The following is a 14,792-nucleotide window of genomic DNA, read 5'->3' on the forward strand; positions in this document are numbered from 1 at the left end:
AAATGTTAACTGTGTTCCTTTCCGCAGATGCTGTCAGACCTGCTGAGTTTTTCCAGGTATTTTTGTTTTTGATATAAAATTATTAATTCAATTCAATATGGCTCCACCATAATTCTCTCCTGGATGTAATGAACAGCAGAACAAACTCCTACAGTTAGATCTTAACTCACTGGAGCCTCAGCAGGTGGTGTGAACAAATGGCTTTTCTTCCCATGCACAGAACATTTAAACTTCGTACTGCCAGCAATTCAGCCGGTGAATGATCTTTTCACGGTGTGATTTTGCCCATGAGTTTCTAGCTCACACTGGGATCTCAAGCTCTTTTAATCATGAGTCCTACATTCTTAACCGACTACAGTTGGAGAAAATATGGTGCTGTAAATCTGAAATAAAAACAGAAAATGCTGGAATTTTCATCAGATCTGATAGTGTCTGTGGAGAGCTAAACATAGGCTATGACTTTACATCACAATTGCACTGCATCAGTGAACAGACTTGAAAAGTTAATACTGTTTCTCAATTCATAGATGCTCCTAGATATGACGAATGTTTCCAGCATTTTCTGCTTTATTTCTGGTTAATGAAGTTGCTTATGAAATGGACATTAGATTTATTTGTGACTAACTTATGTTTATTCTCATTCATTCGCAAGTGGAAACATCTTCCACTTGTCTACCCTGTCAAACCTTCTCATTATCTTAAAGGCCTCAGTCAGGTCATCCCTCACTCATTTTCCTCAACAAAACCTTTTTCAACCGGTTCAATCTCTGTGGATTGACATAACTTTCCAGTTCTGGCAAAATTCCAATAAATCTTCCTCGCATCTTCCCCAGTGCTTCTTGATCAATCTGATCATATAGAGACAGAGCAAATCTGAGCATCAAAGCCACTCTTGCCCCAAATTCCTCTATGTTGGAAGGATCAGTATCTCAGTGGGAGGGAGGACTGTGGTTTCGAGCTGTTATTCACCATCCTCTATTTCATACAAACAAGGAGCAGGAGTAGGCCATTCAGCCCCTTGAGCCTGCTCTGCCATTCAATAAGATCATGGGTGATCTGATGGTAACTTGATGTTTGCATCACACCTACTGCCGATAACAATCACCCCCTTGTTTACCAAGAATCTACCCACCTCTGCCTTAAAAATATTCAAAGGCTCTGCTTCCACCACCCTGTTGAGGAAGAGAGTTCCAAAGATTCACGATCCTCTGAGTGAAAAAAAATCGCCTCATCTCTGTTTTAAATGGGCGACCCCTTATTTTTAAACACTGACCCCTAGTTATAGATTCTCCCATATGAAGAAATATCCTCTCCACATCCACCCTGTCAAGACCCCTCAGGATCTTATATGTTTCAATCAAGTCGCCTCTTAATCTTCTAAACTGCAGTGGACACAAGCCTAGTCTGTCTAACCTATCCGCACAAGACACCCACCCATTCCAGGTATTAGCCTGGTAAACCTTCTCTGAACTGCTTCCAACACGTTTACATCCTTCCTTAAATAAGTGACCAATACTGTACACAGTAATCCAAATGTGGTCTCACTAGTGCACTGGAGCATAATCTCCCTACTTTTGAATTCAATTCCCCTCGCAATAGATAATAACATTCTGTTCTGTCACATATAAATATTTGTGTACATACACTCCCAGGTCACTCTGTTGCTGAACTCTGTTTAAAATTGTACCGTTTAGTTTTTTCTGCTTTTCCTCATTCTTACTTCCAAAATAGATCATTGACTGTGAATCACTTTGGGATTTTCTGAGGCTGTGAAATACGCTAAATGAACAGAAGAAATTTCTTTCTCTTCTGCAGCCGATTTAAAGTTATTGGTTTTGCTCCAAAGGTTAAATTGAGATTGATATTCAAAGTTTACTATTTTACTGCAGCAACAACTGCAGCTGGGAGTCAGTGAATTAAGAGGAAAGATCCCAGGCAACGGTTCTGCAAGGTACACTGCAGGCCCGACAGCTCAATCAGCTTCACTCTCAGCTCAGGAGAGCTCAACAACTCCACATCCTGTCCACAGGGGAGTTCTCCTGGTGCAGTGGGACCAACATTCGTGCTTTAACTAACACCACCAAAAAATACTAGATTAATCAGTTAGTCTGATTGCTTTTTGTGGAATCTTACTGTGCACAAACTGGCTGTTGTGAAACAGAAACAACTTGTATTTATATAATACCTTTAATGTAACAAAACGTGCCAAGGTCCTTCACAGGACTTTCATAAAGAAACATTTGACATCGAGTCACATGGGTCGATATTCAGGTAAATGGACAGAACCTTGATTGGAGAGGCAGATATTAACAAGCATCTTTAATCAGGAAAGAGAGCTGGAGGGGTTTAGGGAGGAAATCCTGGAACTTTGCACCTAGGCACGGCCAGAAATGGTGGAATAATGAAAATCAGGGATGCCAAAGAGTACGGGATGAGATAGCACAGATATTTCAGAGGGTTGTGCGACTAGAGATTACAGAGATAGGGAGGGACGTGGCCATGGAAGGATTTGTAAACAAGGTTACGAATTTTAAAATTGAGGCATTGCTTAAACAGGAGCCAATTTAGGTCAATGGCTACAGGGGTGAAGGGTGAACAGGACTTGGCGTAAGAAAGCACATAGGCAGCAGGGTTTTGGATGATCTCATGTTTCCATGTGGGCTGGGGTAAATGTGAGAGGCCGGCCAGAAATGTATTGGAATTGTCAAGTCTAAAGGTAACATGGACATGGATGAGGGTTTGAGCAGCAGATGAGCTGGGGGTGGGGTGGAGACAGGCGACGTTATGGAGATTGAAATATCTGGTGTTAGTGATGGTGTGGTTACGTGGTCAGAAACTTATCTTGAGGTCAAATGAAATACCGAGATTGTGAACAGTGTTGTTCAGCCTCAGACAGTTCCCAGAGAGAGGGATGGACTCGGTAGTTAGGGAACGGAATTTGTAGTGGTGACTGAAGACAATGGCTTTGGTCTTCCCAATTTTTAATTGAGGAAATTTCTGCTCATCCAGTACTGGATGTGGGATAAGCAGTTTGATAATTTAGTAACAGTGGAGGAATGGAGAGGGATGGTGGTGAGGTAGAGCTGGGCGTTGTCAGTGTACATGTGAAAACTTACACGGTGCTTTTGGATGATGTCACCGAGTGGCAGCATGTAGATGAGAAATAGGAGGGGCCAAGGATAGATCCTTGGGGACACCAAGTACAAGGACTTTGGAGAGGAAAGGGAGGTTGGAGATGGGGCGGTAGTTTGAAAAGATGGTCAGGTCAAGAGTTTATTCTTAGGATGGGTGATGATGATAGATTTGATGATAAAAGGTACATTACCAGGAGAGAGAGAAACATTAACAATATCAGCAAAAATGAAGAAGTTGGATAATCAGCAGTTTAGTGAGAATAAAGTCAAGGGAGCAGAAGGAGGGCCTCATGGACAAGATGAGCACCGAGAGGGTATGAGGGGAGATGGGAGAGAAACTGCAGACAGATGTGGGTTCAGGGCTCAGACAAGAGGGAACTTTAGAGACAGTTTGTCCTGGTGGGTTAGTGGAAGGGAGGGAAGCAGCAGAGGCAGCTGATCGGATTGTCTCAATCTTAGTGACAAAGAAGCTCCATGAGCTCCTCACACTTGTTGTTGGAGGTGACAGGGGAGAAGCAGAATATTGGAGATATTAAAAAGATTCAACACACCTCGTATTTCACACCAAGTTGATTTAATTGATTTGTATCAACAATATTAGCCTCTATAACAGGGCTGGAGTTTATTAACATCAGCAGAAACAGAACCCAATGAACATGGTTCCATCCAGGATGTGATTAACTACAGTAATTGGATTTTACTGTTACTTGTCAACTCGCTGGTGTCTCAGCAGCACAAATGACTGAGTGAATCGCTTTCCAAACACAGACCAGCTGACTGGTCTCTCCCCAGTGTGAACTCGGTGGTGTTTCAGTGGGTAGGTTCAATTAATGAATCCCTTCCTACAGTCAGGGCAAGTGAGCAGCCCCTTCTCCAGTGTGAATTCGCTGGTGTCTCAGCAGGTTGGATGACTGAGTGAATCCCTTCCCACACATGGAACAGGTGAACGGCCTCTCCCCGGTGTGACTGCGCTGATGTACAATGAGGTCAGATGATCGCCTGAACCCAGTCCTGCAGTGAGGGCACCTGAATGGTCTGTCGTCAGTGTGAACACGTTGATGCACGATCAGGTCCTGGTAACTTTTATAGCACTTCCCGCAGACTGAGCATGTAAACTGTCTCTGGTCTGAGTGAACCAGCTGATGTCTCAGTAGGTGGGATGACCTAGTGAATCCCTTCCTACACTCAGAGCAGGTGTACGGTCTCTCCCCAGTGTGAACTCGCTGGTGTGTCAGCAGGTCGAATGATCGAGTGAATCCCTTGCCACATTTTGAGCAGGTGAATGGTCTCTCCCCATTGTGAATTTGCTGGTGTGTCTGCAGGTTGGTTGAAGTAATGAATCCCATCCCACACTCAGAGCAGGTGAATGGTCTCTCCCCGGTGTGAACTCTCTGGTGTGTCAGCAGGTTGGTTGAACTAATAAATCCCTTCCCACACTCGGAGCAGGTGAACGGTCTCTCCCCAGTGTGAACTCGCTGGTGTGTCAGCAGAGTGGATGACTGAGTGAATCCCTTCCCACACTCAGGGCAGGTGAATGGCTTCTCCCCAGTGTGAGTGCGTTGATGAGTTTCCAGGTCAGAAGGGTAATTGAATCCCTTCCCACAGTCCCCGCACTTACAGGGTTTCTCCCCAGCGTGAGCAGCGCTTTCTGCTTCCATGTTCAAAGGCTGATAATATTCAGGTCCTGATGAATCAAGTGACTCTCTCAGGTCTTGGTATGAGTTTCCTGACAGCAAATCCTCCCCTTCTATTACCCTGTGAAATTGATTGAAAACAGAAAAAAGGGAGTGAGAGAGAACCCACAAAAACACAAAGGCAGGTTGTGAAATTGAGCTGAATGAATCTGGGAATTTGTGGGGCCGGCACGAGGAAAAAGTGACCATGAAAACTGCTGATTGTCATAAAAACCCAACTGGTTCATTAATGTCCTTCAGGGAAGGGAACCTGCCACCCAGTCTGGGCCTACACAAGATTGGGGCTTCTAGGGGAGGAGGGAGAAAGAGCGAGAGAGAAGTGAGAGATGCAGGAGAACCCTGACAGAATCTCCCAAACCCTCAACCTCCACCACCTAGAAGGACCAGGGTAGCAGGTGTATGTGAACACCATCACCTCCAAGTTCCCCTCCAAGTCACACACCGTCCTGACTTGTCTGACATCCAATACTGGATGAACAGAAATTTCCTCCATTTAAACATTGGGAAGATTGAAGCCATTTTCTTCAGTCCCTGTTACAAACTCCACTCCTTAGACACCGACTCCATCCCTCTCCCTGACAACTGTCTGAGACTGAACCAGGTTGTTCTCAACCATGGTGAAATATTTCACCCCAAGATGAGCTTCCAACCACATACCCACATCATCACCAAGACCGCCTATTTCCACCTCAGTAACATCACCCGACTCCAGCCCAGCCTCAGCTCATCTGCTGCTGAAACTCTCATCCATTCCTTTGTTCCCTCTAGACTTAACTATCCAAACACATTCCCGGCCGGCCTCCCACATTCAGCCTCCCTGTAATCTTGATATCATCCAAAACTCTGCTGCCCATGTGCTTACTCGCACCAAGTCTTGTTCACCCATCACCCCTGTGCTCACTGACCTACACAGGCTCTGGGTTAAGGAGAACCTAAATTATAAAATTCTCATCCTTATTTTAAAGGCTGTGTTTGCTGCCGTTGTGCAAGTGCAGTTGTGCTGTTTTACTCTGTCTTCATAAGGTTAATCTCTTGTCCTCCTCAGACTCAAGTCGCCACTGCAGACTCACTGTGAGGAAACACAGACTGACCTGGTGACAGTGTCCATCAACCAGCCAATTCAGAACTCAGTCAACAGCAGAGACCTTTGATTCTACATTCCTAATCTCTAATGCTTTTTTTAAACGCATGCTGTTCTTTGAAATGCCTCAGAAAGTTTTATTACATTAAAGGCGCTATTTTAACACAAATTGTTGTTGATTTTTACATATATCACTGTTCCTTCATCATCACTGGGTGAATAACCTGTAACTCCTTACCTAACAGCATTGTGGGAGCACCTTCACCACACGGACTGCAGTGGTTCAAGAAGGTCAAACATCATCTTCTCCACAGGCAACTGGGGATTGGCAATATTTGCTGGTCTAATTAGTGAAAGGGCAGGGGAGTGGGACGAACTGATTTGCTCTTGCAGAGAGCCAGCATGGGCATAATGGGCTAAATGGCCTCCGTCTGTATTGTCATCATTCAATGATTCTATGACTTGATGAAAAAGGACCAACACTGGAGGCCAGGGAACAACTTCTGTAACCAACACCCACCCTGATACAAACCGGCTCTTAATTGGTCCGTCTGTGTTTCTAGACTCGGTTCTGTCAGCAACGCCTGCAATAAAATAATAGCAAAATACTGCAGCTGCTGGAAATCTGAAATAAAAAGAGAAAATGCTGGAAATACTCAGCAGGTCAGGCAGTATCTGTGAAGAGAAAGAAACAGAGTTAACATTTCAGGGTGTGCAGAATGGATTGCAGGGAATGAAAATAGTGCAGAATTTAAAGGTCAATATAAGTTCAGAATTGGTAGAGAAATGGACTAAAGCGCAGGAAAAACAATTCCTGACTATGAAAGATACTGTGGGAAGATAAAGCTGGTAAGACAGCAGCACATGGTCAGGGGATGGGCAGTAACCTTATTTAGACACAATCAGCAGGAGTAATAGTTAAATGCCAAACGCAGCTAAAATACACTCATTATGAGAGACAGAAGGAGATAAACAATGGCAGAGAGGTGATCTGGGACGGCAGAGGTGAAACAGAGCAACAGATGGACATGGATTCAGATCCACAGTAAAGGAGCCACACGAGCCCCAAAGCCATGAAACCTCTCACAGATAACAGAGCACAGCACTAAAAGCTCTAACTTGTAGATGAACGGTCAAAAATACTCAACTCTGAAACAATTTCAGTTTTCAATTTTAAAATCTCCTGCTGGATCCTGCAGCTGGAAATATATCAGAAGCACTGGAGTCAGAGAAAAATCTCCTAGTTGAGGAAATACCCAGGGAGCGGGGTAATGTCACTGAATAATTGTCGATGTGTGATGATGTCACCGTGTAATTGTCGATTTGTGATGATGTCACACACAAGGACACAGAACATCTGGGTCTGTACAAACCAGTGATCACGACACATTATGAAGGATGTGAGGGTCCTTGAGCGGGGGCAGAGGAGATTAACCAGAATGGGTCGAGGGATGGGGTATATGAGCTACAAGGTTTGGTTCTCCTTCAAGCAAAGGAGATTGAAGGAGATTTGATAAAGGTGTACAAGGTGAGGATAGGTTTAGATAAGTTAGATAGCGAAAAGCTGTTCCCATTAACTGATTGTAAAATGATTACGGGACACATTAGAGATTTTGGGCAAGATCTGTCAGGGGGATGTGAGGAGGAAATTTTACACAGTGAGTGGTATGACCTGGAACTCAATGATTATACTCAGTGGCCGATAATATCCAGGAACTGAATTTCTATCCTGGGCTGAGTGACATGATTGGGAAATGGTTTATACAGAGCATTAGAAAAGGAGGATACAGGTCCTGATGAATCGAGTGACTCTGTCAGATCTTCATGCGATGTTTGGCTTGAATTCCCAAGTCTGTAAATCCTACCCTTCTAACCCCCTGTAAAAGGAGTTTCCAAAATCCATTCCTGTCAGTCCAGGATAGAAATGCACACCATCCTCTCCTCCTGTTACCTGGACCAGGATGACCGCGCATGCGCCCTGCTGCACATTGCCCCTATAAAGATGGCGGCCGTTACCCCGGGCCTGGCGAAGGGAGAAATCCAGATTTTTCAGCCCGTTCTCTGCAAACACAAGACCGGAATCTTGTTATTTGGAGTCTGCGGCCTGCACTGTGTCTTTATGAAGCCTCCCTGCCCACTCCACTGGCTCCATTCCTCCTCACACACCCACTAACTCAGTTAGTTTGCTCCGCTCGACATTCTCCCGCCCGCTTTGAGCAGCTTCAGTCACAAACCAGCACTGCGCATGCTCATGAAACAGACCGCAATGCGCATGCTCCAAGCACACTGTAATGCACATGTGCTGTGCTGCAGTTGTAATGAGGATAGGGTACATTCTGCTCCCCTTTGAATGCTGGGTAGCCCCGCCGCCATTGAAAGCCAATATTTCTGAATAGGAAATTATTATTTGTGATCCGGTGACGATTGGAGACACTGGTCCAAGATATAACAATAGGATAAAAGCAAAAAACTGCAGATGCTGGAAATCCAAAACAAAAACAAAAATACCTGGAAAAACTCAGCAGGTCTGACAGCATCTCCGGAGAGGAGCACAGTTAACATTTCGAGTCTGAATGACCCTTCAACAGAACTAAGTAAAAATAGAAGAGAGGTGAAATATAAACTGGTTTAAGGGGGGTGGGACAAGTAGAGCTGGATAGAGGGCCAGTGATAGGTGGAGATAACCAAAAGATGTCACAGACAAAAGGACAAAGAGGTGTTGAAGGTGGTGATATTATCTAAGGAATGTGCCAATTAAGGGTAGAAAGCAGGACAAGCAAGGTACAGATAGCCCTAGTGGGGGTGGGGTGGGGTGAAGGAATCAAAAAAGGCTAAAAGGTAGAGATAAAATAATGGATGGAAATACATTTAAAAATAATGGAAGTAGGTGGGAAAAGTATTCAGAAGATGAGGTGCTGTTCCTCCAGTTTGCTTTGAGCTTCACTGGAACAATGCAGCAAGCCAAGGACGGTCATGTGGGCATGAGAGCACATGAGAGTGTTGAAATGGCAAGCGACAGGTAGGTCTGGGTAATGCTTGCGGACACCGAAGGACAGTCTCATCTTCCGACTAGGCACTTTACAGCCTTCCGGACTGAATATTGAGTTCAACAATTTTAGATCATGAACTCTCTCCTCAATCCCCACCCACTTTCCGATCCCCCCTGCTTTTTTTTCCAATAATTTATATAGATTTTTCTTTTCCCACCTACTTCCATTATTTTTAAGTGTAGTTCCATCCATTATTTTATCTCTACCTTTTAGCCTTTTTTGATTCTTTCACCCCACCCCCACTAGGGCTATCTGTACCTTGCTTGTCCTGCTTTCTACCCTTAATTGGCACATTCCTTAGATAATATCACCACTTTCAACACCTCTTTGTCCTTTTGTCTGTGACATCTTTTGGTTATCTCCACCTATCACTAGCCCTCTATCCAGCTCTACTTGTCCCACCGCCCCCACCCCCCCCAACCTTAAACCAGCTTATATTTCACCTCTCTTCTATTTTTACTTAGTTCTGGTGAAGGGTCATTCGGACTCGAAACTTTAACTGTGCTCCTCTCCGCAGATGATGCCAGACCTGCTGAGTTTTTCCAGGTATTTTTGTTTTTGTTCAAGATATAACAATGTTTTTTGATATCAATTGACTTAATAATGTGCACTGGTCCTCTGCCATAGTTCTGCCCCAGGTGTAATTAACAGCAGAACAAATCCCTAATTAGATGTGAACTCACTGGAGTCTCAGCAGGCCGTGTGAACAAGTGATTTTTCTTTCCATACACAGAACATTTAAATTCTGTCGTCAGTAAGAATGTAACAACTCAGCTGGTGAACGATCATTTCACAGTGCGATTTTACCCATAAGTTTCCAGCTCACACTGGGATCACAAACCTTTCAGATAATGAGTTCTACATTTTCAACCATCGACAGTTATCAAAAAGCAGGTGCTGTGAATCTGAAATTAAAATGGAAAATGCTGGAATTTTTTGCAGATCTGGTAGTATCTGTGCAGTGAGAAATATCCATCAGTGAAGAGTTAAACAGTTTACATTTCAGAACTGCACTGCATCAGTGAACAGTCCTGAAAATTTAACTCTTCTCAATCTACGGATGCTCCTAGATGTGCTGAGTGTTTCTGGCACGTTCTGCATTATCTCTGGTGAATGAAATTGATCATGATTTACACATTAGATTTATTAGTGACTAACTTATATTTATTTCCATCCATTCACAAGACACATGTTCTACGTGTCTATCCTATCAAACCTCGGTCAGGTCATCCCTCACTCTCTTCTCTAGACAAAACCTTTGCAAACTGTTGAATCTTTGTTGATTGATATAACATTCCAATTCTGGCATCATTCTAGTAAATCTGTTTTGCATCTTCTCCAGTGCTTCTTGGTCCAATTTAACATATGGAGACAGAGCTAATCTGAGCATCAACATCACTATTGCCTCAAATTCCTGTATGTTGGAAGGATCAGTACGGCAGTGGGAGGGAGAACTGTGGTTTCGAGCTGTTATCCACCAACCTCTGTTTGAAAGATTGTCCCACTAGAATATGTGGACACTAAGGGAATCAATGGATATGGGAATGGGCCGGGAATGTGGAGTTGAGCTGAAAGATTATTTAATAGTGGAGCAGGCTCCAGGAACCATCTGGTCCAATCCAGCTCCTATTTCTTGTTTTCTTATGAAGATCACTGTGAATCATTTCCATACAAGCACAGCAGATGCAGTGCCCACCCTTCACCTCTTCCCTTCCCACATTCCAGGTTCCCAAACACACTTTCCAGGTGACACAATGAAAAAGGTCAGTGACCTGAAACATTCCGTCTGCTTGGTCGACATGAAACTAAACTCATGATTAATTCCTCCTCAGTAACAGGGTGGATCAATAGCACCACTACTGACCAAGCTGGTCAATTCCTAAAGGACATAGCTGCTAGACTGGGTCTGTGGCAAGTCGTGAGAGAGTCTTCAAGAGGGAAAAACATACTTGACCTCATCCTCATCACACCGTCTGCTGCAGACGCACCTGTCCATGACAACATCAGTAGGAGTCACCTCCTATGCAGTCGTTGTGGAGACGAAGTCCCGTCTTCACATTGAGGATACCCTCCATCGTATGGTGTGGCATTAGCATCGTGCTAAATAACATAGGTTTTGAACAGATCCAGAAACTCAAGGCTGGGCATCCATGGGGCGCTGTGGGCCATCGGCAGCAGCAGAATTGCACTCAACCACAATCTGTAACCTTATGGCCTGGCATACCCCCCAACTCTACCAGTACCATCAAGCCAGGGGATCAACCCTGGTTCAATGAAGAGTGCAGGAGGGCATTCCAGAAGCAGCATCTGGCATACACAAAAATGAGATGTCAACCTGGTGAAGCTACAACATAGGACGACTTGCAGACCAAACAGCGTAAACGGCATGTGACAGACAGAGCTAAGTGATTCCACAACCAATGGATCAGACCTAAGCTCTGCAGTCCTGCCACATCCAGGCGTGAATAGCAGTGGACAATTAAACAACTCACTAGAGGAGGAGGCTCCACAAATATCCCCATGTTCAATAGTACTGAAAACTTGGACTCCAGAACTCGCTGCTCCCATAGCCAAGCTGTTCCAGTACAACTACAACACTGGCATCTCCCCAGCAATGTGGAAAATGGCCTGGGTATGTCCTGTACACATAAGGCATGATAAACCCAATCGGACCAATTACTGCCCTATCATTCTACTCTCGATCATCAACAAAGTAATGGAAGAGGTCTTCAACAGTGCAATCAAGCGGAACTTGCTTAGCAATAATCCGGTCACTGGTGCTCGATTTGGGTTCTGCCAGGATCACTCAGCTCCTGACCTCATTACAGCCTTCGTTCAAACATGGACAAAACAGTTGAACTCCAGACATAAGGGCAGAGTAACTGCCCTTGACATCAAGGCAGCATTTGACCGAGTGTGGCATCAAAGAGCCCTAGCAAAACTGGGGTCAATGGAAATGAGGGGGGAAACTCTCCACTGGTTTGAGTCCTGGGTTGTGATTGTTGGAGGTCAATCATCTCAACTCAGGACATCACTGCAGGAGTTCCTCAGTATAGTGTCCTCGGCCCAACCATCTTCAGCTGCTTCATCAATGACCTTCCTTCAATCATAAGGTCAGAAGTGGGGATGTTCACTGATGATTGCACAATATTCAGCACCATTCACGACTCCTCAGGTACTGAAACAATCCATGTTCAAATGTACCAAGACCTGGAAAAACTTGGCCGATGGAATATAATTTGGGAATATATAAGGTTATGCTAGTTGACGGGAAGGGTAGAGGAGCTGAATATTATTTAAGTGGAGAAAGACTGCAGAAAGCTGCAGCACAGGGGGATTTGGGAGTCCTTGTGCATGAATCCCAAAAAGCTAACATAGAAGTTCAGCAGGGAATAGGGAAGGAAAATGGAATGTTGGTCTTTATTTCAAAGAGAATGGAGTATAAAAATAGGGAAGTCTTGCCAAAACTATACAAGGCAGCAGTTAGGCCCCCCCCAGAATACTGTGAACAATTTTGGTCCCCTTATCTAAGGAAGGATATTCTGGCATTGGAGGCAGTCCAGAGAAGGTTCATTCGGTTGATCCCGGGTATGGAGGGATTTTCTTATGAGGTTGGGCCTGTACTCATTGGAGTTTAGAAGAATGAGAGGTGACCTTATTGAAACATTTAAGATTCTTCGGGGGCTTGACTGGGTAGATGCTGAGAGGTTGTTTCCCTTTGAGAGAGAGTCTAGGACTAGAGGGCATAATCCCAGAGTAAGGGGGCGCCCATTTAAAAAATAGATGAGACAGAATTTCTTCTCTCAGAGGGTAGTGAATCTGTGGAATTCTTTACCACAGAAGGCTGTAGAGGCTGAGTCATTAAGTATATTCAAGGCTGAGATAGACAGATTTTTAATCAGTAAGGAAATCAAGGTTATGGGGACAAGGCAGGGAAGTGCAGTTGAGGATTATCAGATGAACCATGATCTCATTGAATGGCGGAGCAGACTCGATGGGCCAAATGGACAGCTTCTGCTCCTAAATCTTATGGTCTTATGGACAATAACCAGGCTTGGTCTGGCAAGTGGCAAGTAACATTCATGCCACATAAGTGCCAGGCTATGACTATCACCAACAAGAGAGAAGCTAACCAACTCCCCTTAACATTCAAATGCATTACTCCCATTTAATCTCCCATTATCAACATCCTGGGGTTACCATTCACCAGAAACTGAACTGGACCAGCCATATACATAGTCCGGCTGCAAGAGCCAGTCAGAGGTGAGGACTCCTGCAGTGAATATCTCACCTCCTGACTCCCCAAAGCCTGTCCACAATCTACAAGGTACAAGTCAGGAGCGCGATGGAACACTCTCTATTTGCCAGGATGAGTGCAGCTCCAAAAACACTCAGGGGCTCAACACCATCCAGGACAAAGCAATGCACTGGATTGGCACCACATCCACAAACATTCATTCTATCCACCACTGACGCACAGTGGCAGCAGTATCTACCATCTACAAGGTGCACTGCAGAAACTCACCAAGGTTCCTTAGGCAGCACCTTCCAAACCCACGACCACTACTATCTAGAAGGACAAGGGCAGCAAACACATGGGAACACCACTACCTGGAAGTTCCCCTCCATGTCACTCACCATCCTGGCTTGGAAATATATCGCCGTTCCTTCACTGTCACTGGGTCAAAATCCTTGAACTTCCCCCAGCATCTCATGAATGAATTTTTAAAAATTAATTGTAAACACAAAGTTTCCAGCCGGGATTGAACCCGGGACTTTCTCATATAAAGTAAACGTGATAATCAGTGCACTAGGGAAATGAGTGTGAATCACCCCCGGACAGAGGGGAACTGACCATCCATCTCTAGCTCTAATTCCCAAACAGAAAATGCTGCCAAGAATCAGCAAGTCAGGCTGAGTCTGTGACCGCTCTCACCATCTGAAACCGTCACAATGCCCGGCTGATTGACGGCAGCTCGGGACCAATAGGAAGAGGTGGCGGGACTGGGGGTCTGAGCAGGAGCGGCTGGTCCTCCAACCAATCGGAGTCAATGAGGGGCGGGGCGCAGGTGCAGGGTCATTGTGCCTGAAGCAAGGGGAGTGTGGGAGCTGAAGGAGGAAGGAGGCGGGAAAGGGTGAGTGACAGCCGAGTACAGGAGAGAAATGGAGTCAGTGCGGACTCGAAGGTTTCATAAACACTCGGTGCAAACCTCCAGCCCCGAATTAGAAACTCCCGGTCCAGCGTTTGCACCAAATCGGCAACTGAGACTCTTCAGGTCTCAGGCCCGGGGTAACGGCCGCCATCTTTCTCGGGGCAATGTGCAGCAGGGCGCATGCGCGGTCATCCTGGTCCAGGTAATAGGAGGAGAGAATGTTGTGAATTTCTATCCTGGACTAACAGGGGTGGATTTTGGAAACTCCTTTCACAGGGGGTTAGAAGGGGAGAATTTACACACAGCAAACTCAAACCAAGGGAAATGTTTCCTCTTCTGATATAGATCTTGTAAATTTCTATCACAGGATATTAGAAGGGGAGGGTTGACAGACAGAAAATGCAAATCAAGAATCCCATCAAGATCTGACAGTCACTCGATTCATCAGAACCTGAATATCATCGGCGTTTGAATGTGGAAGGAATAAGGTTTGTTTGTTTGATATATGGGATGAGGTTTTGAACATCTGTATGACTGGAAATAGAGAGGGAGAGACCGTGGAAGGATTTGAAAACAAGAATGTGAATTTTAAAATTGAGGTGCTGCTTAACCAGGAGCCTGTGCAATCCATGAGCAGAGTGGTGGGATGAGCTGAGACTAGGGTGGAGTTGGGTAATATA

General features: G+C 44.9%; 2 protein-coding genes and 1 pseudogene across 2 annotated transcripts in view; 1 reads left to right on the forward strand and 2 right to left on the reverse strand.

Annotated features, from left to right (window-relative positions):
• Positions 1–6,229, reverse strand: part of LOC144697496 (uncharacterized) — a 253,619-nt gene extending 247,390 nt beyond the window's left edge. The window contains exon 1 of the mRNA XM_078569503.1: positions 6,148–6,229. The gene's annotated coding sequence lies outside the window, so the exon portion shown is untranslated. The remainder of the gene's footprint in view (positions 1–6,147) is intronic.
• The window catches only part of LOC144697974 (uncharacterized), a 102,866-nt pseudogene extending 91,911 nt beyond the window's left edge, over positions 1–10,955 (reverse strand).
• LOC144697978 (uncharacterized) overlaps positions 1–14,792 on the forward strand; it is a 608,842-nt gene that overhangs the window by 220,839 nt on the left and 373,211 nt on the right. The gene's annotated exons all lie outside the window — the stretch shown is intronic.

This window comes from Cetorhinus maximus, chromosome 23 (genome assembly GCF_964194155.1).
Source record: "Cetorhinus maximus chromosome 23, sCetMax3.hap1.1, whole genome shotgun sequence".
NCBI classification, from domain to species: domain Eukaryota; kingdom Metazoa; phylum Chordata; class Chondrichthyes; order Lamniformes; family Cetorhinidae; genus Cetorhinus; species Cetorhinus maximus.